The 23,368-nt window shown below is 48.0% G+C and overlaps 1 protein-coding gene across 2 annotated transcripts in view; it reads left to right on the forward strand.

Annotated features, from left to right (window-relative positions):
• nolo (no long nerve cord) overlaps positions 1-23,368 on the forward strand; it is a 264,081-nt gene that overhangs the window by 127,453 nt on the left and 113,260 nt on the right. The gene's annotated exons all lie outside the window — the stretch shown is intronic.

Raw genomic sequence — 23,368 nt, forward strand, 5'->3', positions numbered from 1 at the left:
GTTCCTGCGATCCGTCTCTGCGGACAGTACAGCACTGTGGGAGAAAAATGGGGGGGGGGGGGGGGGAGGGGGGGCTGTCGGAGTATGGAACAGTAAGAGATGGCAGTCGAAGATCGACAAAAGTTTCATAGATCGGCTTTTTTCTACGATATCAGCAGCGGGATATGGAGCGGAGTAACCAGCAGTAACGAGAAAGGCAAAGAGGTCAACACACCTCAAGACGGGAGTGCTGCATAGGTGCCCTGTCACGCGCTGCAGTTACTTAATTACTTAATTTGCCCTCGACACACTCTGTTCTTCCATTCAGTAGTATTGATATAGTGTGACCAAATGCAGTCTGCTTACTTTCGCAAGCAGCGTATCTACCTGCGAGCAGGATGCACTGGGCGCAGCGGAATTCTTGATGGCGCTGTTCAAGCTGGGCATAAAAGTATGTGTAACTGACAACGATCCTGCAAGTAACACCCAGGACACAATGAACCGGTGTGATGCAACAGATGAATTACCCTTCTCAAGAAAAAAATAAATAAAGAGGGAATTAGACCGACCGCAATCGTAGCAACTGAGGAATATTTAAAAATATGTATGGTAGTATACTGCGCACGCAAAACGGAACGAAAGGAAAGCGAAAGGAAGCAGACTGCCCACTCCAATGCGTGTCAGTAACATATATTCTGATAGAGGTATGCTCTATGAAAAGGCCAAACAAGTTGGGGGCAATTTACCGCTTTTAGTCTCCGCTCACCCAAGCTCGGTACGTGCCTGTGATCGGTGGCAGCGTAGGGGTACTCACACCAGTTCGATTCTTTCGCTTATCAAGCGTAGATGGCCACGATATCTCGGGCCTCTAGGCGGAGGCGCACCGTACGTATAGCGGCGTCGCCGAAGGATCCGGTAATCGGGTCCACCCGGTCACCCATCTCAGAGCCCGAGGCGTTCCCGTGACGCCCATGGGTTTGCCCGAGACAAACGACTTTTTTCTCGCCATTCTGGCTTTGGTCATTAAGGGGACGACGCCGTCTGCTGTTCTCCCCCGTGCGGCGCGGCCAGCGGGGTGCCCGTTCTCTTTGGCGTGCAGGCAATCTGGACGAAGCGGCGCCTCACAGGGGACTCGAGGAGGGAAAGTTTTCTGAAACAAAGGAGCGGCCTGCGGTGGGCCGTCCCTCCTTCCTGTTAAGGCGCGGGAGAATTTGAACGGTGGCAGGCGACAGCAGCACTATTGACGCTCCCTATTGCCGCGGTGGGCACACCCTTTCCTCGGGCCCTCTTCTTCTGCTTGTCGGTCTGACCCACAGAGCGCGGGGAGGGGTCATTTATAATTGCAACCAATTCGGCTCCCTTTCTCGATCCCCTCGTATAAGGCACCCTTGGGCTACACCGGCGTTCCTTATTGCCACTGGATGCTTGCTTCATCGCGGTGCTTGGCTGTTCTGCGGGGAAGGAGAGGAAAAAAGTTTGGCCCTTTCGTATGAAGGTGTGCGACAAAGTAGTACTTTCTGACGTTTCGGAGCACTTCTTTGCAGAGTGCTGGTCGAGTTTCCGGTGTGTGCTTTCCGCATTATATTGGGCACTTTTGGATACTGCAGAATTTGTGCAAGTAAGCAATCTACTGATGCAACACGCAAGAAGAGAAGTACTCTAAGCTAAAAAGTTAATTCGGGATTTATTTTGTTTCGTATTAAGCGGGGGTCTGTCCGTGGGATGCGTTCGTGAAAAATAAAGCTGAGCTTTGTAAAGGACTGGGCCGGCGAGCTGTGATTATAAGCAATTGTGTACGACAAATACGTTTGCAAGCAACAGGCAGCTCGGATGGTGAATGTGCCAGTTAAGGGTTGAAAAAAATTTTTTTTTGTCACGCTCTTCTTTCCGTCTTTACTTCCCCTTTCCCTTCCCCTAGTGCAGGGTAGCAAACAGGAGGTTTTAAGTCTGGTCAACCTCCCTGCCTTTCTCTCATTTGCATCTCTCTCTCTTTTTAAGGGTTTACATAAATGTGTGACAGCAGACTCAGCTTAGTAATTCAACACTTATTTTTACAACGAATACGTGTTTGTGCAATGTTCAGTGATTTTAATTTATTATAATGGGAAGTACCGATATCGTACGATATCACCCTCACAAAGGATATACTCCTTACGTTCCGAGAAAAAGAAATACGTATCTTCGCAGTCAACACATATGGTTTCTTACGTATACTCAGATCAACCGCTAAGCCTCTATAACGGCACGCACATCTTGTGTGACTGCGTCAAATATCCAGAAGATTCAAAATCAAGAACGGCTCGAGGCAGCCGCGAAGAGCTACGACCGAGACGATCAGCTCTGGGCCGTCCAGCAGGTCCTCGAGGCGCTCGAAAGGCACGGACCCAGCGAGCCGGCAACGGCGAGCGGAGACGCGCGCCGAGTAACGGAGACTTCGAGGATGACGTAGGCCCTCGTCGGGGCGCGCGCGCGCCCAACTGCAGGCATAAATAAAGTTATCTCCAATCCAATCCAATCTATAACGGCAGCAGTTTCATCTGCGTGAACTATCAGTATGCATTGGAGAAAATCATCATTGGTTTCATGAGAATACCGCCACCTCCCGCTTAACGCTATGCTGGACACAGCATAGTCAGAGTACAGATGCGAAATAAAGAACCTTTAGAGGAGCCCAGTATTCTAAGTTCGGTCGATGGCACAATATCAAAGAACAAAATTAAAAGAGAAATATTTCCAGTGTGAGGCCTCCTAAAGCTTTACCTGTATTTATCCGTTGTACAACAGAGGGGCGGGGTGCGCTATGTTTTATATTGTCAAGTCTCTGAGGAGCCCTTGCTTCTAAGTTAACGGCGTGTCTCTGCAAACTCGCAGGCGAGATTTTTAAATGTGTTTCCATATTTCCTGCTGGTGACAATGCCTAGGGTGCTTTCACGTTTTCCCCGTGTTAAAGGGAAGGAACTGAGAGGTAAGAAAGTTGGGCATGCATGTGTGTCCATGGTGAGGGCAGGATTGAAGACGCAGCGCAACCTGGGCATTGCACAAAGCGTCGTTGCCTTAAAGCTACACACGTCGCGCATTTCATGTTCATTTACGAATGCTTCGCGGTGCACACTTACTCTTCGGTCGCTCATTTGCAACATTGATCGTGCCGTCGCTTTCGCCACTGCTGCGTCGAAACAAAATTAGTGACGTGCCGCAACTTCTTTTGCAGAAACAGTGGCAGTTTGTTCCTTGAAGAACAGTGACACTCCGTTTTCAACAAACAGGGACTTTTGCCACTGTTCCTTGCAAACAACAGCTCGGGTGCACGGGTCAACCTCGGCGTCCAGTTGATCGTGCGCTACACATGCCTCATAGGTTGTAGTGACGTATAGGTCCAAATCGTGAATATTTTCAGGTGCCGGAAACACGTGCACACCACGTGATTTATGTCTGTCCGCGGGAACGGCAGAAGCTGTTGTCTTCGATTGCGCCCGTCGATCGCAGAACCCTACCTGTTGACCTCGTTTTGTGCCTTGGCTTTACGCAAGGAGCATAGCCGTGATTATAAGGACAGCTCTATAGCCTTTCTACAAGCCACTGGCTTACACACACGGCTTTAGAGATGTCGCAACGTCGTGGACTTGTATGCATACAACTTCTCTTTATCCTCATCACTCATCCCTGCTTCCGTGCTCCAATTGAGAGGTGCCTGAGTTCAGGCGTGCGCATATAATGATAATGGAATGTCTATGTGAAAGCAGTGCATGTATTCGCACGCACGCACACACACACACAAAACCTCTTACGTTTAAATTTTGTTAAGAGCAAGTACCAGCCAGTCGTGATGCTGGATTTTGTTAGCAAAAGCGGCCAGCCAACACAGCAATTATGCTCGCGAAAATGGTTGTGAATTTAGCAACAGAGTTCGTATTCACGTAAAAGCTTTTAGGCTAGAAATCTTCGTAAGAGCACATCGCAGCCAATCGTCGCGTTGTGCATATACTTTGCGAAACTGGCCGATTATTGGCAAATAGCACTTACGAACGAAAATAATTGTATATTCGGCCTTGAGTCTTTAGCAGAACTCTAACGTAATGTTGACAGAAGCCAAACCAGTTGGTCGCTAGCGGAAGCGCAAACGAAGGCATTCGTAGGTTCTTGGGCGGACGCTGTGGTTGACGGATTGGTCCCCCCGAAGTCGCTGCGGGAAAGTGGCTGCCCCCGGTCGCTTAGCGCGCTTCCTGGGGCTTTCCTGCGCACTGCTTATCTGGGCGATGCTGGCTCGAGGGTCATAGCTGCTGCGACGCTGAACAAACAGCGTCCGGAACCAGATAGCATCGCCACGCTGCTGGCTGGGGTCCACTATGTCCGCCGACCGCTGGAGCCACGGCCTAGCTTCTTGTGAGGCAAAGTTGGACTTCGTTCTCCGCTTCGCGCAACTGTCGCGCTCAGAGATCCCTCCTTGGTGGGTGTGGCACCCAGGAATTAGCACATGCAAGATGAGGAGATTCATGTGACCGTGCTGGTGTGTTATCCAATTCTAGTAAAATGGTAACTGATTAGAGACCCGAATGATTTTTTTTTCTCCCACAAAAAGGCTTTTGTCGACATGTGCAGATAACAGTCTCTCTCAGACGTGTTGTATTGCAGTTGTCTGGTGCGCGCGTGTGCGCGTGTGTGCGTGTGTGTTTGCGTGAGAGAGAGAGAGAGTGTGTGTGTGTGTGTGTGTGTTTGTGTGTGTGTGTGGGTGGGTGCGTGAGAGAGAGAGAGTGTGTGTGTGTGTGTGTGTGTGTGTGTGTGTGTGTGTGTGTGTGTGTGTGTGTGTGTGTGTGTGTGTGTGTGTGTGTGTGTTTGAGCGGTACCAGCTACTACCGGTTCTCACTTAGCTGTACGGGAATCAAAACAGGGCACCGTCACTCTGACGACGTATTTTCAAACTTCTCACGCACGTATGTCGATCCTCCAGTGTCTGTTTTCCTTTCTCCTCGCCTCTCAGTCCGGCCACTGAAATTAAACCTGCGTCCGCGCGCTTTGCAACTCAAGATCTGTCCGGGCACGAGGACACCCTTTCAAAGCAGCGGTAATGGGAAGACGCCGCCGCCGCGTCCATTTCAATCAGCTCGCGGTGAGAACGGCTATGCAGACACGCAACCAGCTTTACCACTTTCACTCGTGTCGAAACCGCGCGATTCAGTTTCTTTTTTCGCCTGTTCAATTATTTCCCACGCAGAAACCGCCTCTGAGCCCCTGCCCCTCACATTCTCTCACCTTCCTCGCTCTCTTTCAATCCGCAGCTAAACGTGTTTCGTCCCTCAGCTCGCACTTTCTTCTAAGCCGTTTAGTTCGTTTATTTGTTTCGCAAATCGTGCTCGAGCGGTGGATGTCGCCTGCGGCGACGGAAACACGTTCTCTCCTCGCGATTCAGTGTCGTCGCCGTCGTCGTCGTATAGGGGAGACGAGGCGAGGAATTATTGTCGCCGCCGTCGCACGCTGCTGACAGCTGGGGGGCGACGCGCGCCGGTTTAACCGAGAGGCGAAGAGGAGACGAAGAAATGAAGCAAAGTTGGCAAGCGAGACAGTGGCAGACGCGGAGGCAAAGCGACGGAGTACGAGGGAAGGAGGCGCGCATAGGCCAATCATTACAGCTCGAGCGAGCAGTAAGCGAACGCGAACACACACACACACACACACACACACACACACACACACACACACACACACACACACACACACACACACACACACACACACACACACACACACCCACACACACACACACACACACACACACACACACACACACACACACACACACGCGCACACGCACACGCACACGCACACACGCACGCACGCACGCACGCACACACACACACACACACACACACACACACACACACACACACACACACACACACACACACACACGCGCACACGCACACGCACACGCACACACGCACGCACGCACACACACACACACACACACACACACACACACACACACACACACACACACACGCGCACACGCACACGCACACGCACACACGCACGCACGCACGCACGCACGCACACACACACACACACACACACACACACACACACACACACACACACACACACCGGTCATCAATACTCCTTCAGTCGCCTACACGGTGCGTCGAGGAGCCGCGCCAGTAGGGAGGAGAATCGGACTACTGCTGCAGCAGTGACGCGCTTCACGCGTGCAGGCTTATGGCGCGAGAAAAATACCCGAAGACCGCTGCAGGGTGATGCCGTGAAGCACTCGCGGGATAATAGGAAAGAAAAAAGAAAGCAATTGAAAGTAAGGGAAGAAAGCCGAGGCCTCTCGCTTGCACACGCAACCGTCGCTGCTGCCTAACATCGATCGCGCGTTTCCGGTAGACGAGGCTAAATTAATTCTTCCGCCGAGACCTTACTTTTCTTCCTTTCTTCTCGTTTGCCTCGACCTCGGGTTCTGTTTACTTCTCTGCACGTCTTTTCTTCTTACATCTCTCCGAGGCCCTAGACACACGCAATGCGAGTCACCGAGTATTTCTTTTCAGCAATCTTGCCTTTATAGAAAGGAACCGGGGGCTCTTAGGAAAACAGGAAAGCAGTGGTCGACTGACCAGTCGGAACTCTAGCGTCGTGATTTTCGATTTGCGAGAGATTAAACGGCTCGTGCGCGGGAGGCGGAAGCTTGTTTGGCGAGCATTTTCTATCCCATTTCTGAATTGTATGAGTTTCATGGTCGCAAATCGGACGTGGTAATGCTTAGCCTTACTTGAAATTAATTACTCTGCTCTATATCTCATTGCTAAACGATGACATTTCCAAAATCGTCGCCATCGTACGTCACGTCCATTGGTGTGGGGTGGACGGCAGCGGTGGCCACTACGTCGCCGCTGAGTGCCACGTTCACAAGCAGGGACGACTCGGACTATGGAGTCATCATGCAATGAAGCTTTCTTCCTCTTCTTCGTTTAAGCCGGTTTCAGTTTATTGTGTGCGTGTGTTTCATCGCCCCGTTGGTTATTAACGCATGTCTCTCCTCCTTAGCTATAGATCGATCGGCTTCACGATACGGATGCCTCTTCACCCAACGTTCTCCTCGTGCACATCTTATTCAATCTTACTGGCACACTGCCACACTCTTTCACTTTCTCCATTCCTGCTGTAGTCATATGATGCCACCGTCTTTAGTCGCAACTGATACCATAATTTCTGTACCCCCGTCTCCTTCCTCAAGTGTAGGGTAGCAAGATGAGCGCGACCCTGCTTAATACCTTTTTTTTTTTTCCATGACACTCTTTACCATCACGTCTCTCTATTTCTTCCTTCGCTTTGCCGCCATCTTAGAGCATCGTCAATTAAATCACCATGTCAACGCCACTACCGTGAGCAGAACAGAAGACTGTTTCTATCTATATATACTAAGCAAACATAATCGGACGTCAGAGCATATATATATACGGTGTGTCCCACCTAACCTTGGCCAGTGCTTAAATGTATGCGAATGCCACGCAGCTGGACAGAACCAGGATAATGTTGTGTGCCGTCGCTTTGAGATACTCAGATTATTTTTTTCATTCTACCTAAGTAAGTAATTTGTCCTAATTAATTGATTAATCAACTTCTCAAATATTATAAATAAATGAAAAGCGTCAATGAGAAAATTGTAGTTCAACATGAAAAACTCCCGATACAGCTTTACTTTGCTCAGTACGTGCTACATAAAAGTGTTTCTGCGAGCGTGAAAAAGCTCGCGAATAAGCGCAAAGTGCCTCGAGCGGCCAGTCTCACGGCGATCTTTCGTGGATTCTCGGGCTTATCTATCTATCTATCTATCTATCTATCTATCTATCTATCTATCTATCTATCTATCTATCTATCTATCTATCTATCTATCTATCTATCTATCTATCTATATATATATATATATATATATATATATATATATATATATATGCACACACACACACACACACACACACACACACACACCACAGGGGAGGTGCCAACGATGATGCACCAAGATTTAAAAACGTTCAGATGCCGCATAATTGGCCAGAACCAAGGTAATGTTTTTTGTCGTCGCTTGGAGATATTTAAATTAATTTATAATTCCCCTAATTACATTAGCACTCTTAATTAACTAATCAACTTCTGAAGTATTATAATTAGATGAAAAGTGTCAATGACAGAATTGTAGAGCAACGTAATAAACTCCCGATACAGCTTTCTGTTGCTCGATACGTGCTACACAATAGTGTTTTTCTGAGCGTGAAAGAAGCCCGCGAAGACCCGCAAATTCGCCACGCGACTGGCCACTCGAGGCACTTTGCGTGTATTCGCGAACTGCTTACAGCGTATACAGGAGGTGTATACAATGCATATACAGAAGGGCTTCTAAGTAAAATTACTGCGCGTGTATCGATTGACCGACAACCATTACCGCATCCTTGTTTTTACAAGCGCTCGCTCTTTCGTCCTCTCCTGTTGTGTGCTATAACATAGCGTACACTCAAAAAACAAGCTTTTCGTTGTTTGCTCGGGGCGATTCGATTTTTTTGTCTCCCTCCCGTCTTGCGAAACACGCAACGGATCCAGAACACGGCTGTCAGCGCGCAGGCGGAAGGGTCACATTTCTGCGCGAGCTCCATTCTCGGGTGAAACAAAACTAAAAGAAAGAAAAAAAAAAGGTGTGCAAAAGTTTTTCAAAAAGCAGTGGCGTGTACGAACTCACACGAAGGCCGGAAGACGCAGCGCATGCATTAAGCAACGCGCACGCTGCTTCGTAGCAGCAGCGAGCACACCTCACTCGTCTCTGAAAATTGGGTTCGCACGCACTGACAGTCGTTATTTCTTCTTTCTACCAAGAAATACCTCTTTCTATGAGGCTCATTATACCCCACTCTGTCTGTGCAATATGTATGTATGTATGTATGTATGTATGTATGTATGTATGTATGTATGTATGTATGTATGTATGTATGTATGTATGTATGTATGTATGCATGTATGTATGTATGTATGTATGTATGTATGCATGCATGCATGTATGTATGTATGTATGTATGTATGTATGTATGTATGTATGTATGTATGTATGTATGTATGTATGTATGTATGTATGTACACATGCATGTATGCATGTATGTATGTATGTATGCATGTATGTATATGTATGTATGTATGTATGTATGTATGTATGTATGTATGTATGTATGTATGTATGTATGTATGTATGTATGTATGCATGCATGCATGCATGCAATTGTTGTCTACGGAGGCGCGCTTCTCCATATCCTATGTCTCGTTTCCTTAGTCCTTGCTCGCTACAGGCTTTGAGTCCCATTATTTCACGGCGAATTTCGACGACGTCCACATGAAAAAACCCGAGTATGCGAGTCGATTCGCATGTTTCGCTTCCACCTTCTCCGTGACCGCACCGCTCGTCGCTGGTCCGCGTGTGTACCTTTATGCGCTTGAAAGAAACGTCTTTCGTCGGCATCGCGCAATGGCAGATCCGATGTCCCGCGCCCACAGCAATGAACGAAAAGAATAGTTACGAGAGGAACTATTCCTACCTACCTTTTGTTTTGTCAGTCAGTCAGTCAGTCAGTCAGTCAGTCAGTCAGTCAGTCAGTCAGTCAGTCAGTCAGTCAGTCAGTCAGTCAGTCAGTCAGTCAGTCAGTCAGTCAGTCAGTCAGTCAGTCAGTCGGTCGGTCGGTCGGTCGGTCGGTCGGCCGGCCGGTCGGTCGGTCGGTCGGTCTCTGTCTGTTTGTCTGTCTGTCTGTCTGTCTGTCTGTCTGTCTGTCTGTCTGTCTGTCTGTCTGTCTGTCTGTCTGTCTGTCTGTCTGTCTGTCTGTCTGTTCGTTTGTTTGCTTGCTTGTTCGCTTGCTTGTTTGTTTGTGTGTTTGTTTCTACGAGAACGTTTCTGGTAGCACTTAATGGTGATCGTTTACTGGCTGGGATTGAATACAGCTGGCTTTTGTTTGTCCACTTGCCCGATTTATATGATTACAGACGTACCATTTGCCGGAAAACCTGTGAATCTGTTCTCGCCCCACTTATACCCCTTCTCGCATATGCCCCCCCCCCTCCCTCTTTCCACCGAATTTCGATTGTTCATGGGCTCTGCATCTGTCCTACATCCTCGCGAATTTCGGCTCAGTAACGCAATTACGCCTCACTCACCGTGTAAGTTCGTGGTGGTCGTTAACGCGGCATTGCATGACGATTTCAGAATCCATTTGGTCTTCTCCCAAATCGAAATATGCCTACGATATGTCAGCCATACTGTGCGCTTTCGTGGAAATTTTAAATTGAATTTAGAATGACCATTAGCAAAACGCAGCGCCGTGTTCGAAGAGCTCATCTGAGAGTCACGCTTCCAAAAGCCGCTGAGCCACATTCGTGAAGCCGTAGTGAATGTTGCGCCGAAAGAAAAATGAATTTGTAAATTCAGATAAAGTAGCCAGGTAAATGCAGTTATCTTGCGAACGTCATTGCGCTATGTAGAGGCGAGTTCTCTTTGACGATTGATGGTGCAGAGATAATTATGGACAGGAAGAAATATTTATTGTAAGCGGAGCGCTATATTCTAGAAAAGACTGTATCGCACGCGTGTATGATGCGTGCGATTCTTGTATGCGCAACGGTTATGCTGTTCAGGTAAAACAAAGGAAAGTTTTTATCTAGACCTTAAACTTTATTACAAAACAATATATTAATTGCCAAAAGGTAGTTGCACTGCTGTACACGAGTGCCCCTTGTTGCCCAAAAGAAGTCTCAGCAGACCTCGGCAATTTATCCTGCTCTGAAATCCAAAACAATAGAGCGGTTCACTGGAAGATGGAGGCTGGAAGGGGTTTGCAGTGGCAGAATAAGGAATGTCCCTGAAGCCAACGTGTCGACAAGAGGGCTTGTCTTCGCCCCGGCAGCAACTGCCAGCAACTGCCCAGGCATGTCCCTTCGTCGAAATGCTGGCTTCAGCGACATTCCTTGTTCCGCCACTGTTAATCACTCCAGCTCTGAATTCCTTAGGTGCCACGGCAGCGGGCTCTCAAAGCGGCACAACGCCATGTTATATCGAGAGCAACTTGATGATGATGATGACGATGATGATGATGATGATGATGCCTTATGTGATGCACAAACCCACTGCAAGATAGGCCACGAACTTGGAAGTAATATGGTAAAAAAAAAAATCTTGGGAAATATATTAATAATCGAATATGATAACGAAACCGATAATAAATGAAATAAAATTGTATATAATAAGGTCGTCAGCCTTGCATAGACAGATAGACTAGCATGAACTTAACATTAAATACAGCTAAAGTAAACGGTCGACGTAAAGGATGAGAAAGTTAGGTTTTGGATAATAATATTACTAATATTGTCACTGTGAATTTGTGTTATTGCTATTTGAATTTTCTGATCTGATAATTTTTTGAAGGAGAAATAGCTCAATCATGGAAAATGGGAAATAGTAATAAGGTAACCTTCTTGTGTCGCAGAAGTAATTATATATGGCTCTGCAAACGTTCCGGTGCTTGTATCCTAATACTGATGCTCCAAGTGTAAGTAGAACAGTACTGCACAAAGGTAGCCTCAGATTACGAAGCGGAATTTCCAAACATCGTTTTCATTGAGTACAGAACGGCCGACACGATAGTAAAAAGTGATCAATGGTTACCGCTTTATTGCAGAGGTACCACAAAGGGGATACCGCCAGGCCGCATCTGTGCAAGTGAAAATTAAAGGTTGCAATACGGCAACGGAGCCTTGTAAATGACACTTCAGATTGTCGGTTAGGACACCATTGTCGGTTCCAAGAATAATTCAGATGCATAAGGTCCGCAGATTTTTCTAATAAGAGGTTTTGTCTGTCTTCGGTCAAGGAAAACTACCTATATCTAGCAGAAAACACGCGGAAGGCGGGATATGGAAATTCAAGACGATGAGCAAAACGAGAACAAGGTGAAAGCGAGAGCCAATGTCTCGACAAGCGGGCTTGTCTTCTTCAAGGCGACATATGCTTCTACCTAGCCGCAGTGATAAGCTCATTTGCCGGTAGCACAGATATCGCCGGACCAGCCACTTGCTCTTTGCGATGCGCACAACGTCGTCTTCGTCCGCTGCAATATTGATTGTTGTGGCCTCCGAAGTACGTGCACAGACGCCAGCGCCCTCGGAGCTCGCATAGCTCACAAAACCCCACACAAATTCGGAAGCTTGAATGTTGCACGACGGTTGCACATCGCTGCGGCGTCACGAGTTCTAACCGCAATACTTTTTTCTTTATTAAAGGTATAAGGGTGAAGCTAAGGGTAATTAAGGCGGTGACCTCACGACGCCAACGTGTTAATGACGACACCAGGAGGATGAAGACGTAAGGCCCATTGACACTAGGCCAACGCGACGCCGATTTCGGTCTGCCGACTGTCGGCGACAGCGTTTTTTCATTCGTGTCGGCGCCTCTCACGCTGTACCGACGCCGAGCTCTCTGCCGATCGTCGGCAGATTGTCCGGCGTCGGTACACTGTGGCAGAGGCGCCGACACGAAGGAAAAAACGCTGTCGCCGACAGTCGGCAGACCGAAATCGGCGTCGCGTTGACCTAGTGTGAATGAGCCTGTAGCCTAACAGAAAGGGCGTACGGAGGGTCATATGCGCGAAAACATTTCGATAGCGTTACAGCGTCATAAGATAGTGGAACGTTCCCGCTATCGAACTCCGAGCGCCTCACGAATGGAATTTGTTTTAAGTGCGCGCATGTATGTATGTATGTATGTATGTATGTATGTATGTATGTATGTATGTATGTATGTATGTATGTATGTATGTATGTATGTATGTATGTATGTATGTATGTTTTACGTGTGTGTGCGCGCGTGTGTGTGTGTGTGTGCCGTATAATATGACTTACAAATCTGCGGTTGTGCGAACTCTGCCCATGCAATAAAACGGGCCGACAACTGCACCCCTTCACAGCGAGTGTTCTCGCTTCAGTACACGAAGAACAGCACTCTCCACCCTTCTCCACACACTCCATTGGTATCCGACCATTCACGGAAAACATGAATCTATGGCCGTGGTCTCAGCCGACGTTATTCCAGGTGGCTCTAAAAGCACTTTCGATGCGAAACCATCAGATGGCCTATTGATTGAAAAAGCCGGCGGCGTCTGTAGCAGCGAAGCGGTCGAGAGCGCGCCAGGTGTCGCGTGAGGGGAGAGGCCATCGACGCGACGCCACGTCACAAGCGCGCCTCGACGGAGCAGATACGGTGACTCGACGCAGAACGTCTTCGATATGCAGCGAAGTGTGGCTCAGAACGCGAGCGTCTGTTGGCTCGAAAACTCGAAGCGAAGCGGGGTCGAGTGGCGGCAATGAACCCCGAAAAGCGTAGTGAACATTTAGCACAGAAACGCGAATTGCAGCGGCGTCGATTCGATGCAGTGAGACAACAGCGGAACCGAAAAACTCGACTGCATAACTCGCAGCAGAACTCGAAAACATTGCTCGTAGCACCAAACACGAAGAGCCGCGCAGCGGCTTTCAATTGGACATTAATGCTTTCGCATTCGCATCTCATAAGAGGTGATTAGGTGTCTTCGGATTTTTTTTTATAGCACCGGTACTACGTTAGCACTGTGATACTGTGGATACCACTCCTATTCACGTCTTCGTTTGGGGACAGAGATCGTGGTTAACCTCTCCGCGTTTCATTTATCTTCCTTTGTCTTTGTTTTGTTGTCCTCACACGTTGGCTGCAGTACATAGCGTTATAACGAAACGTAGCCACCGATTCGCAGTATACAAACCATTTTCTTCGCACTTCTGAACAAGTGAAGCATCAGACTGAAGGTCGATATGCGCCCAGACATAGAAGCTCCAACGCACAAAGAGCTACAAGAAGCTTCACAATGCAAAGGGCATAGGCTGCCTACCGGCAGAGGCCATAGGCCACTCTGTATACCGTGCTGATACACGCTCCTTGTCGACTCGGTGCGTCTTCATGATCAAAGTTCGAGTCCGGTGACTCAGCCGAAAGGGCGCGTGGCACTGTCACGGCCTTATAGACAAAGAGAGCTCGGTGAAAGCGTGCGTGCCGGCGTTCGTTTCAGCTATGCAACGAGCGTGCACGGACGAATTGGGAAGATGCACGAGTACGCATGCACCGCGCTACTCTTGTTTGACTGCTTCAGCCGGTGTCCTCGCTTGCCAACGTGGCTGTCCGCTAGTTTACTTTGTGCCTACGGATCGGGCCAGTTAAGTTGAGCCCCGGCTACAGCAACTGCTTCGCCAATCTTTTTTTTTTTTTTTACTTTTTCCAGCGCGTGCCGGTGTACGACATACCTTTAATCGATCCAGTCACGAAAGCCCCCTCACTGCGTCATATCGGGTCCTCGCGTGTTTGGTTAGCCGGTGATTTTTACTCTTGCATTCCTCGCGCGTTTCTTCTGTACCGATGAGTTCGAGAGAAAGTGCGTCGAAGCCAACTGGCCCTGAACAATGCACTAGTAATGGTAACGATGGTGATGACAACTATGTGGTTTTCCGGTGCAGTGTTCTACTGTGGCGTGATGCTAATAATTGGAGCAGCCACTACGAAGTTCCGAGAAATCAAATTGAAAGGGAATTAAAGAGAAATCATATTCGGAAAGAAGGCCGAGAGATCGGCCCTGAGCTAGCGCGCTCTAACCTGCTACTCGAGTAGCAAGCTAGAGGAAATCTGCATTTCCTCTAGTAGTAGTAGTAGTAGTAGTAGTAGTAGTAGTAGTAGTAGTAGTAGTAGTAGAGGCTAGTAGTGAGAGGAAATCAATTTGCCTTGGTAAATGATCGAGTTCCTCAATCCAGAGACTCGCCGGCTACTCGCACCATTGTTGACGCGCTGCAAGTGGCCAGGCACAGTTGGTCTTCAGCGGGTGTGGGCTGAGTCGGCCAATCGACAGACAGGGTCAGTTGAGCTTGTTTTTCGAGAGGGTTGATGGCGATGCGGGTTTACGTTGCCACAGGACTTGCGCTGTGCTCCGGGGCTCCTTTTCGAGCGCCATTTGATGGCGACTTCCCTCACGTGGTCGAAGATACGTTCCAGGGGCGAAGAAAGCAGGCCATTTGTGGCGTCTTCCACGATGTCAGGGAGCAGAAAAAAACTCATGTGCAAGGAACATTATTCATTGGCTAGTGATGCGCTGAAGACAAAACTTGGCTCCCAATTGTTTGGGAATCAGGGCCCGTTTTCACAACAAAGCCTTGTAGTTGTAGTGCGCCCGCCTCAGCTGCGGGAGGTTGTCGGTTCGATTCCCACCGCCGCCGTGCACCCAGTGATTCTCAAATGGGCACAAGTGTACCGTGGTCTGGCGTTCGGCTTACTTCAGGGGTGATGCGCTTGGGAAAGCAACCTGCACCCTGAATTCCCGTCGAAACCCTCGCGAACACAAACAGGAAGTGATGTTTGGGGGTCGCTCTCATGGCGGCCACTTCCCATGTGGCGCCCCAAATGAAATCACTGAGGTGGGGACGCCTTCGGGTTGGAGACAAACACACCTTGCCAGGCTTTGAGATCCCATAATGGCCGAGCACCAGATCGAGAGCGCACTTGTACCTCTTTTAGCGGTAGGTGCCCGGCGGCAGCACTTGCCTCCCGCAGCCGCGGCGGACGGTCTTCAAACGAGGCCGTCTGTGGTTGGACAACCAGGCGACCAGAGACAACTCGTGAAATCTCTATGTGAGCCCCTACGAGAGCCGAGCACCGAGCCGGGGCACATCTCTACCCATTAGAAAAAAACCGGTGGGTTTCCGGTGGCACCGGGATTTGAACTCGGTGCCTCCCGCGTACGAGGCGGATGCTCTAGCGCTAGTCCACCGCTGTGGTTGACGGTGTACATTACCTTACATAGCCTTCCGTCTGTTGTCATTTAGAACGAATTGGAAGCGCCGGATAATAATGCGTATCACTTTTGGAACATGTACACATATTACGCAAGCAGTAAAGCATAGTATACATGAAGCGGTGACCAGAGGTTTAGCGCTGGACCTATATATGCGTATATATGTATAAAAACAGGGATTTCATTGGAGCTATATATATAGATGAACTATATGTCGTTACCCAGCAAACCTCACTACACGCAACCCGGGTGCGTTAATGGCGAGTCGGCATTTGTTCTCGACCGTGTCGTTAGTCAGTATGTTTTGCTTCATCTCATTCGCGTTGCCAGTACGAGTTATTGAGACCATCGTCACTAGAAGAGGTGATGCAGCTGGTCTCCATGTTTGTGACATGTCGCCGTGCTCTTTCTTCGTCATTAGTGCTGTCGAAAAGTAGGGGAAGAAAGAAGAAAAAAATGCGGTGACGAATTTTCCGAGAACCGTTCTCTTTGCTGCCCCTAAACTATCGCACGATACATTCGCTTTGTCAGCGTAGTGAAGAGAGAGAGAGAGAGAGAGAGAGAGAGGTATTTATAATGAGAGAAAAGCTGAGAGATCGGCCTGAATCAATGTTCTGACCTGCTACTCGGCGTAGGGGGAATGGAAATGGGTGTAGCGAGGTGGACGTCTGCCGTGCGACATTGCGTTGAATTTCTTCAAGTCGTACACGTAGTCCCAACGGAACTATATGGTTTCACTATATAGCGAGTCCTGTGAATATGGTTTTGAAATCTGCCACTTGCATCATCGTATACTGTTGCACGCGGTGCAACAGCTGGCAGCAGTTTAGGTGGATAACAAAGACACATGGCGTAAATCTGCCAAACGAGGTACGTAATTTGTCCCCGCACTGTGCCGCAAAACCGTGTGTGCGGCCCGATACTCAATAAAGCGTCGACCACGAGTAACTCAACGCACTCGGCTTAAGTTTCTGAGCCACCTCATACCTGCAGATGACGCGCAGCCACGTGAGTCGACGATTTCGGACGTACGTCAACGTAACTGCACAGAATTCTACATTGTTACTTCTGTTGCGGCGCTAGGTTATGTCTCGAACTCGGCTATATATGGTAGCGTGGCAGAGGCTTCGGGTTGAAGAAATCACAAACTCGGAAGTTGGGAAAACGATAACCATCAGGTTTACTGGCACTTGAACGGAACCTATTTTGCATGCTTGAATAGGAAAAACAGAAAAAAAAGTCAAGTGTCTGGCAACGAGCGTCTGGCTGAGCCTCCTTTCCGTGGCCCAGAGTAGCTTCTTTTCTCTCCACGCCGTCATTTTAACACCTCTGGTCAAACCCTCCCTCCTGGTGGTAACCAATCACGCACAGATCACAACCCACCAGCTAAATTGCAGCGCCCAGCATAGCGTGAGAACTGTCCTCCATATTTCCAGCGTGGCTCTCGCACCGTACTTTTGCGTGAGACCAATAGCATGTTGTATACTGCAATGATAACACTATAGGAGGCAAGAAACGTCACGCCCGCAATCACAAAGCGCCGTTCGTGCGCCGAAAACGGTTCCGAAGAACAGGCGGCGACAAATCTTGATTGCGGATCAAATGTTACCGAAGGTAGCCAGCCAACTAAGCAAAAATTCTTAAGAACGATAAGCTCGCCAAATTTGGTGTGTATCACAGCCTTCCGAGTGACGAGGACTACCTCGTAGCGATAATTGTTGCTAATGGGTACGGTGCTAAAGTGGAGCTTGTATTGGAGCTACTGCAAGCGTATGCCTTACATTACAGCAATTGCTGGCCATCGTGTGCCATCGACGACTGCGCGCTGTTCCTTCGGATATTTCAAGGAGACGCGGAGCTCCTTCGAAGTCTACCACTTCCAATTTTCAGCGGATGTTGTTGCGGCAGGCAAACTGAGTGATCGGTCAGATTTACCGCATTACCGCCACATCGAAAGTGCACCGAAGTTCCTTCTTCGAAGCTGCAGTCACTAGCGTTTCTTCCGTGTTTTTTTTTCTTCTTAGACGTTTACCTCAATTTCATTGTAGGGGCAGACCTTGATGCAAAGCGTCCCTGCGATACCCCAGCTATCACCATGTCGCACTAACACAACGCAACGTTTTATTTTTACAGCATAAGCTGTTATGAGCTCATTCCAATAGTTGTTTCTTCGGTTGGCGCTGGTGTCCATGCGGTGTAGCCGGCGGAAGCCTGCATTATATGATGTAATATTATTAAAGTATACATATATATATATACATACATACATACATACATACATACATACATACATACATACATACATACATACATACATACATACATATACCTTGTTTAATATGATTGCACCAGGTAGAACGCCATGTAGCACATGCACAGGTAGCGGTACAAGGCAGTTTAAGAAGGTTTGAGGAAGACGTTTAAGAAGATACATACAAGAACGCTAGAAAAATATGTATTCTGTACCTGATTAAATCGAGCTGGCTAGGTGAATATGACACCGCCGCGTTTCAAATGCGATGCCAATAAATCATCATCATCACCGTTATTAGCATCGTATCGTGCCACTTGCCTTGCGATGTGAGATACGCGCCGCGTAGCGTCTATATGTGCGCCCTTCGCATTGCAGGTGCAGATTATTAAACCAGGTGGCACGCCATGTAGCAGTTGCATAGGTAGCGGTACAAGGTAGATAGACAAGGTTTGAGCAAGAAAAAGAAGATTTAGGAGATGTATAAATAATGATGTAATGAAAAATGTGTATGGCATACCTGATTAATTCAAACAGGCTAGGCGACTGTCACCATCCAATTTCAAGGGAATGTCATTAAATCATCCTCATGATCATTAGCATCGTATCGTGCCATTTCACACGCGATGTGACATGCGCGCCGCGCGGCGTCGGTAAGTACACATTTTTGCATTGCAGTTCCGTTATATGCCACCAGGTGCCCCGACATGTAGCAGTCACATACAGCAGTTGCATGCTGCATGTAGCTGGACTCGGTTAACTCAAGCAAGCTAGGTGACTATATGTCACTGCCCCATTTCGAAGGGGATGACAATAAACCATCACCATCATCAACAGCAACAACAAGAACGCACCATGCCACCGGTCAAGGGATGTGAGATGGGCGCCACGTAGTCTGGATACCTGTGTTTACTCTTTGATACACATTGTGGCGCCTCCTCAAAAGGTACGAAGCGCTGCTGAAGAAGCCAATCGTAGATGCTACGCACGCGGCTGCGACCAGGCAACGTCGGGCTCAGCAGACTGCTACATGTGCCGAGAGCAGGACATGCTGCTGCACAAGCCGCAACCCGCCATCGATACTGGGCGGACAGTCCAGATCACCGCGGTCCAGATCGTTCTCGCGCGAACGACGCGAAGAGACAAGGAGTTCTTCGGCATAACTTCTCGTACGCACATAGGGCCCTTATTCACAAAGATTTTTGCTCGTAAGTGGTGTTTGCTATTGGCCGGCCTCGTACTTTCGCTAAATATGTGCCCGACGTCCAGATTGATTGGCATCCGCTGTCATAAACAGTTCTAGCGTAGGAAGATATTTTTCTAAATGCTGGCATAAATAGTAGTCAACCGGTATTTTAGAGCTCAGAATTTTGTACAAAACATATATAGTCGACGTGCTAAGAAATCGGAAATTGAGCGACAGCCATGGCCTATGCGGCCAGGGTGTACTTACGCCAATTTTCGCATTCACTTTGAAATATATGTATTGCTCGTTCCAGCCAAACAACGCATGCGTTAACCCGTCATACCCGTGTTATACAGCGGTCACAATAATATCCCGACATTAACCGCAAAATGTCCTTGAACAACATCCCCGTCATGTTCACAGTATTTGCTTTGCGACGCCAACAGGATGTGTTTCTATTGTCTGGGTCACGTATTTTTCTGCGCTTTCGTATTACCTTTTTTTTTCTTGTCTTCCTTTATTATTTTACGGTCATTAGAGGTAAGACATACGATGATCTTCAGGCAAGAAGATGTGGACCAGAAGACGTTACGATACTAGGCATTGTTTGCTATGCCAACCAAAGCGAGATAACCGCTAGCAGGAGCCTTCTTCCCTTTTCGCCCCCTTTTTTAATGGCACAAGAACACAGAGATTACTAGCACTATAGGCTCACAAACCGCGTTCGATAAACTCGTTCTGGCATGATCGCAGACTGGACGACCGGTGCGAGTCTGCTTACGTGCCTGTCAGCGGACTCGATCGTCAAAACTCAGTCGATTATCATGGCGCGGCCACGGCAAGTGGGAGTCAGAACGATCTCGAATGAGTAAATTAAGTTTATGCATTGATTGTCCTTAAATAGCACACTGCCCAGCAAGTCGTCCCGTTCTTTTGGCGGCACGTTGTTTGTACAATGTTGGCGCATTGCAGTGTTTCACGTGCGTGGTTCATTTCGTCACAAGCCATATAGGACTTGTTTGAGCGTCGAATGTCGATTTTTATTATTACTTAAGCACTACATTGCGAAGTTGTGGTGAGGTAAATGTTTCAAGTTCATGAAGTACTCGCGCACCTAATGTAAAGTGCTTTAGCACTGACCAGTAGTTTCTTCGATAGATAAAACAATGGGGACATTTCAAACTTTAGCAAAAAACTGCAAATGGAAGCATCTTCATTCCCATGCACTGAATCCATGCAAACTCATGCTGAAATAAATTGTGAAGTTGAATTGGTCACCTCGTCACTGTTATTAATTTGTAGTTATTAAATTTTGTTTATTAAACTAATTTAGAATCGAAATTTTCATTTTCAGAGACCCCTGCCCTGATGATGCAGATCTGGGGCTCATTCACTCAACGATTAATGTCGACGTGCTATATGTGGGGCTCTTTATTGCTAAACGCAAATATTATTCCTTGTGAGCTCACCGACGCTGCCCACTACACTACACCCGAATACGACTGCCCCTAGGGCATGAAGAAGCCGTCTCGCATATTATTAACAAGCGTAGACCGCATGTCAGAAAACTTACATATTTTGTCGCAGTTTTCGAAGCCGCTACTGCTTGCGTCACCGCAGCTGGGGTCAGTTCGCTTACTGGAACCACTTACATGAACTTCCGTTTTTCTTTCCAGATTTTAGGAGATAGATGGGGACAGTCCTTCTATCCCTCTTGAAGTAATCGATTGTTGTACGGGGCACTGTTTGGTGCAGCTAGAAGCATCATTAGTGTGACAAGTCACTAACCAATGGGAATGAGCAAAACGAGAACAAGGTATAATGGGGAGACGACGTTTCGACAATTGGAATTGTCTTATTCAATGACACTTGTCTTGCCTTGATAGACAAGTCCTTGAAGAAGACAAGCCTTGAAAAACAAGTCCACTCGCCGTAGCGTTGGCCCCCGCTTTTACGTTGTTCTCGTTTTGCTCATCGTCTTGAATGTCCATCTCCCACCTTCCCCGCGTTCTCGCTGCCCAATGAGAAAACATACCTTGACATCTCGAAATGCATACAGACTGTTTGTTAGACCTATCATCGCAAGGATCGCTTGTGGTTTCCTGTTGTGTTTTACTAATGTCATTCTCACGATCTTCGGGGGGCAAGCCTCGATACCGACAAAGAGACAGCTGCGGCGGCAGGCAGCAGTACCCAGTGCTCCTGCTGACATTGTGCTGCGTACAGTGTTTCCTTCTTAAGGGAGCTATACACGTGACACACACAGGCAGTGATGTACAGTATACGCTCCGCTTTCTTTTGGCAAGCGATGCCGTTCACTTGAACGGGATAATGGGAGATATCCAGCCTTGTACGACGCATTGTGAGGGAATAGCGTGAATAAGACGCAATCTTCTTGCAATTTATCGCTGGGACACTCTGATTATTTTTTTAACTGATGCAGCTCTTCATTATTCAGCTTGTGAACGTACGTTGAACGTATACATGCGGTCTTTATGATACTCAAGAGCTCAAGTCGCTATCACCACCTTACCACTTAAGAAAAAAAAAAAAAAAAGAAAACCAACAATAGTATTGAGAAGACCCTTTCATTTGGGTTTGTCCTGTGATGCCTGAACTCTTTAAGCTGTTGGCGGTTCCCGAATATTTGCCGTTTACCGACTACTCTCTTCCTCTTTTTTTATCTCGCTCGTTATAATGATTGGTTGTCGCCCTTTCTTACGAATATTATTATCGTCAATTGTACTGTGGATTCGGTTGCAAAAGTTATAGTTAGGAAGTGGCCCTTGCAGATTGCTTATGCGTGCACATTTTCATTCTAATCATACGTACGTCACGTGTTTTGTCTTTGCCATCCTGCAAAGCCGTGCATCCCCGGCATTTAGTTAAGCCGCACCACGAGTAGTTAGTTCAGGAGAAAAACATTCTGCCTCATCTTTTGGATTCTATTTTAATGCCACTGGACGCTGTTTCTAAACAATAGCCGAACAGCATTTTTTAAAAAGTTTCTTAAGGCTGGAATGAGAAATGCCAATAGTCCACTGCGTGTTTGGAACAGCGTGGAATTTCGCACCCATCTTGCTTTAAAGATATCGTGAAAAATAAAAGCGTTCAATATTTGGGCGCCATAGTTTTGCGGTTCCTGTCTGTTAAGCAGTCGTGTAAGTTCGTCCCAACGGGCTAGCGCTATATTGTATTGAGCGGTGGCGTGGAACGTGTTGACAAGCATCTCTGCAGCTGTGCGCATACGGCACGGTATAACGAGGCAGGTGTGTATGCTTGAGTTCCCAATACGCGTATCCAGACGCAGCGCGGCATTTCCTTACGACGGTGCATGCCCCTATTTCCGCGCAACATCTGTGACGTCGGGCAGCCGTTACCCAGTACATCGCGCGCAACCACGCGTTAATTAGTTAGGCTTCGGTTGGGCAAGTCAAATAATGAAGGATGTGGTGCGAGGCCTTGTCATGGCTGTAATCATACGCGCGCGTGCGCGAAGCCTGCGCTGGGGCGCCAATAGAGCGACGTTCGTTGCACATACTACACGCAGAAACACGCAGAAAAGCGTGCAAGATGCTTCCCTCGACAAGCTCCGCGCGATGAGAAAACGTAATTGCGAGACGCCTCGTCCTCGCGCGCCGCATATACACAGTTCCTTCTTGCGAGAACGTCTCCTTCTTTTCTTCCGTCACACCACTCGTCTATTGCTCTCAACACCGCCTGCAACGCTCATTGAGGAGCTGATCGATCGCCACACAATGAACGAACGACCTCACGCTCACATATAAAAAAACAGAACAAGAAAAATAAAGAAAATATAGAAAGTCAACTTGGACGACAAGATGGATTGCTCCACCGACCGTGCCCGTTCTTCCATTTATTCCTCACTTCCCCCCAACGTGCTCGCACCTTGCCTCCTATCGGAGACCGCTCGTGCATCGGGCAACCGTCAAACACCTTCGGCACTCACCGAGCCTATCACCAAGTCGAAACGATAGAGCAGGTGATGACGGAAACAGAACAACAGCGAGGACAAATGTACGCCACTGAGTATCTGCTAGAAAAGGATAG

The sequence above is a fragment of the Dermacentor andersoni genome, chromosome 2, assembly GCF_023375885.2.
Source record: "Dermacentor andersoni chromosome 2, qqDerAnde1_hic_scaffold, whole genome shotgun sequence".
In the NCBI taxonomy this organism is placed as follows: domain Eukaryota; kingdom Metazoa; phylum Arthropoda; class Arachnida; order Ixodida; family Ixodidae; genus Dermacentor; species Dermacentor andersoni.